Genomic DNA, 4,422 nt, shown 5'->3' with positions numbered 1-4,422 from the left:
CACACACACACACACACACACACACACACACACACTTGCAGAGCCACGGAGCAGATCAAGTGTGCCTGGAGAGCTCTATAGACAGGCCAGTTTTCCTCATTAGAGCGTGTGTGCACCATTCTCCAAAAAAACCCTCACTCTAATCACTGTCACCAGACATCGGCTGAAAAACAGATAATTAATGTTGGGCCCTGCCTCAGTCGGCTTCTATGCTAAACAGGCTCTGTGTACATATGTGTGCGCATGTGTGTGGGTGTGTGCATGTTTGTCTATTTGGAGTCTGTCGATGTAGGAGGCCCCCCGGGGACCGCGGATGCTCAAGCCATCCACAACAACGATTTCTCTCTGGCTCGCATAAGCCCTCAGAAGAACAATTGCACACCAGATAATGCACAAATGTACAGAAGAGACATCCCACTGTACCACAAAAGCCGTCTGCTCCTCCAGCTTTAGTCACTGGTTTTGTAAAGTCTCGCCCCTTTCTGCTCCAGGATTGCCCTTTTATTTCCCCTTCACCCATTTATTAAATGGAATGGACTTCTTAATCGTGTGCTTTGCAGAGCAGATTTATTTACGTTCTTTTTTCCTTCCTAAAGGCAGTTATTAATATCATAAATATTTGATGATACTTTGCATGACCCTGCAGAGAATAACACAGAGAGGTAATGAAGGTTAACGCTCGGGGTACCGAATGATTAAATAGCGACTGAGTGGCAAAAGCCCACCCAGGGCTGCGGTAAACTTTCTAATGAAATGGACTAAATAAACATCCTGGTCACAGCACCATTTCTGTACAGGGCAACTTTAACAAGGTGATTAACACCAACACATTTTTTCTACTTACCCCTAGTGATATCTAACCATGTAAATAGTTTGGTTTTTTGGACTAAGTGTGGCGCTAATAGCATTAAAAAAGGATATTTGACTCAACAGCAGTGTGTCCTTCCACAAAGAATTGTCTTGGCTAGTTTGGATAATAAACAGACATTACTTGTGACAGTTTCCATTGCAGCTGAATTGATTCACAGGAAAATGAATCTGCAACTATTTTAATCGTTTAAGACGTATGTTTGAAAGGAAACGTTCAGTGGCTCCAGCTTCTGAAATGTGAATATGCTCTGGTTTTCATGGTCTTCTATGACAGCTTTGGGTTTTTGGTGCTTTTAAGAAAGCAGCAAGGGTTCTGGGAATTTTTTAATTTGTATTTTGATCCTATTGATTACATATTGAAGACCAAATGGTTAACTGATTGATTGTAGAAATATTCAGTAAAAATAATTTTTTTAAGATATTTTTTGGGGCTTTTACACCTTTAATGTACAGGACAGCTAGGTGAGAAAGGGGGGAGACATGCAGGAAATTGTCACAGGTTGGACTTGCACCCTGGACCTCTGCATCGAGACATAAACCTCTGAGGGTTCTACCAACTGAGCCAACCCGGCCACTTCAGTTAATGAATTGATGATGAAAGTAACAAGAAAAAACTAGAACATCTTTTAACAGACATTCTCGATGTTGTTCTTAAATGTAATTTTTCAATGTTTTGAGCACCGCAAACCAAATTCCATTTACCTCCACCGTATTGGGCGGGTGGCAGAAATCTAAAAGACATATCTCCAAATCTAGACGGATGAAACCCAAACCATCTGCATGGACAGATAGCACTCCAGGTAAATGAGAAGAAGTGTGGTGAACTGACCCATAAAACAATTCTCCAGTGTAGAAGCTACTTTGTGAGATCAAACTAATGTATTTGTTGATTTGTATATATTTCAATTGGTGTCATGTGTTAATCCTCCTGTATTTTGTCAGCAGCACTTTGCCCTGCAATTACCATTTTTCTCACAAAGGTTTTTTGAGGAGAGGCTATCCTTCCCAGGCTCACTCAACAAATCAATTCCGCTTTTTTGGCTTTCCACCAAGAGAAAATCTTCAATATTTGCTACACATGTCCTTCATCATTGAAATGCGGTATTCATGGGTTTTGAATAGGCTGTGTATTGTCTGACAACGCCACCAAGGGCAAACAGCTCCACAAAGCACCAATTACAGCATCAACTTTTCTACTCTGAAACACAAGTAGCACTGCATTTGTGTCAAGACTGGAAAACATACGATGGGCTTGTAATTGTAATCAACATCGTTTAAATGGTAACAAGTTGCAAATTAGTCAATTCCGTCACTCATTTATTCAAGATGTGCAATTACTGGCAGCTAATACTCCAAAGTCAGGTGGAGATTTTCTGAAAATAAGCAAAAACACTCAGGAGGAGCTCAAACCATCTCTTCCAGTAGACATAATTTAATCAGCAAGCAATCTGAATATTTTAAGAGCTCTAGCATACAACATGTATTGATTCCCCGAATGTGTCTTTTATACATTCAGATTTGACTACCTAAACAAGCTGATATATATAATTTGACCTTGTCAGAAGCTGATTCCCACCCCTCCCCTCCCCTCACACACACACAGACACACACTCACACACACACACACACACACACACACACACACACACACACAGATTTCCTTGTGCATGCTGTGTAATTGAACCTTCAGGGAGAGTGGAAAGACTATCTGGCCCTCGCCTTGTGAGGATCTCTATTGATGATCAGGACTGGTTACCAACCATGTAATCAATAAGTGCAGATACGCGAGTAGATAGTAATAAATATGGGTTGACAGTAACTTATCTTGCCTTCACAAGCGGTTTAATAACTGCAAAGATCACAGACTTACATTAATAGCACCTCTGGGGTAAAAGCTTTGCAGTGAGAGATATTTGTAATTAAATATGTTTTAACTTCCTTTGAATGTATTTCTTAACAATGAAACACACAACGTGGAGAAGATACATTTAAATAGGCGGTCGGAGACCAAGTCAGAAGCTGACAGGCTTTCTGCATTTAAATTACAGGAATATTCTGTGAAAGCCACAGGCAAATCCAAAATGAAAGTTGCATTAATTTAGAGAGTTTAAATTACTTTTTGTGATGTAGCTTTTGTAATCTTCCTGTGCCACGAATATGATAGCTTTGATGGTTGTTATAGGGGAGGCAGCATGGTCAGTGGTCATACTTTCTTGTGTAGGACAGGAAATCATTTTCCTTTTAACTCTAACTAATCAGCCTTATCCAGTGATCCTTGCTTGGGAAAAAGAAGGCAACACTACAAAGAAGGAAAGGATAGATAATTGTCCTGTTTACCTTGAATTGCCATTGTGCTTTTGTGTGTGTGTGTGTGTGTGTGTGTGTTTTAAACCACAAGGGTTCAGTAAATTCGCCAAGGCCAGACAGAGGAGGAAGTAAGTCTCGAGCTTTTCATTCACTTTTGCTGACACATCGGCAACCAGAGGCTTGTTGGGCCTCGAGAGCCATTGATGTGTCACTTCACATTTCTAACAGTCAAGATCAATCCCTCATTTAGATTCAGCCACGTGGAAAGCATGAAAAATAGCAGCTACACATGCTAGAAAATCAACAACAAAGTGATGAAAAGAAACAGAACTACAAACAACTGAAATGAGGAGTAATATCTATTCAATTTTAAACAGAAACAGGCTCTGTGGTGCATGTGATCCATGTTAAACCACATCATAAAAATGCAAATACCCTAGTTCTCACTCCAGGAGTTTATAGTCCAACAACAGATCTAATATACTATTGGATGTTTAACATATATATCTTTTCATTTTCCACATTTGCTCATCAGATTGTCAAAGCAAAGTGAGGCGCCACGCAATATCCTGAGCCTCACAAATAAATAACCTGGATTGCAACGGGCCGGAGTGATGCAGCTGTGATATTAGAGGCCAATGGAAGCTCTTTAAATGAGAGGGTGGTCGTAAACACCACGTCTACTTTCTCCTATTGCCAGCATTACTAGCGGAGCTGATGACAAGTCCTGGGCAGCCCTCCAGTGCCTTTAATACAGCGAGAGCATTCTCCAGGGGAAATGCAATCTGTGTCCTCTGCACAGATCCACTGTCTGCACTTCCCCGCATGTGAGCCGCTATCATATTATACTCCCCGCTCTCGAAATGGGAGAAGGAAATAGGAAATCGTCTCAGCCAGAGATGAACCAGGAACATAATCAAAAAATAGTGTGGCGCAAGCGATGCCGATCAGCCCGGCACGCAGACCTCCCCTGGCTGAGCGCTAAACAATAAGCAGTGGGGATTGCTTAGGATTCTTGTGCCATAAGAGGAAAGTACGCCCCCTTTTTTCACCCCGCAGGCATCTATTGGCTTATAGCAGCTTATGCGTTTAAGATGGGAGATAAGAACAGGGACGTTTCCCTCATGTTGTGATCCAGCATGCCTATATTGGCAATAAAAAACAGCCGAACTGCACAGACAAAAGAAGCTCACAACATGAGGTGGTGTATGTGAAACATTAGTCAGTTGACCTTGCATACTGCTG

At 41.4% G+C, this 4,422-nt stretch overlaps 1 protein-coding gene across 3 annotated transcripts in view; it reads right to left on the bottom strand.

Annotated features, from left to right (window-relative positions):
• rbfox3b (RNA binding fox-1 homolog 3b) overlaps positions 1–4,422 on the bottom strand; it is a 456,818-nt gene that overhangs the window by 451,425 nt on the left and 971 nt on the right. The gene's annotated exons all lie outside the window — the stretch shown is intronic.

Source organism: Etheostoma spectabile, chromosome 15 (genome assembly GCF_008692095.1).
Source record: "Etheostoma spectabile isolate EspeVRDwgs_2016 chromosome 15, UIUC_Espe_1.0, whole genome shotgun sequence".
NCBI lineage: Eukaryota > Metazoa > Chordata > Actinopteri > Perciformes > Percidae > Etheostoma > Etheostoma spectabile.
Note: the sequence above shows the minus strand (reverse complement) of the source record. Positions and strands in the feature narration are given on the sequence as shown.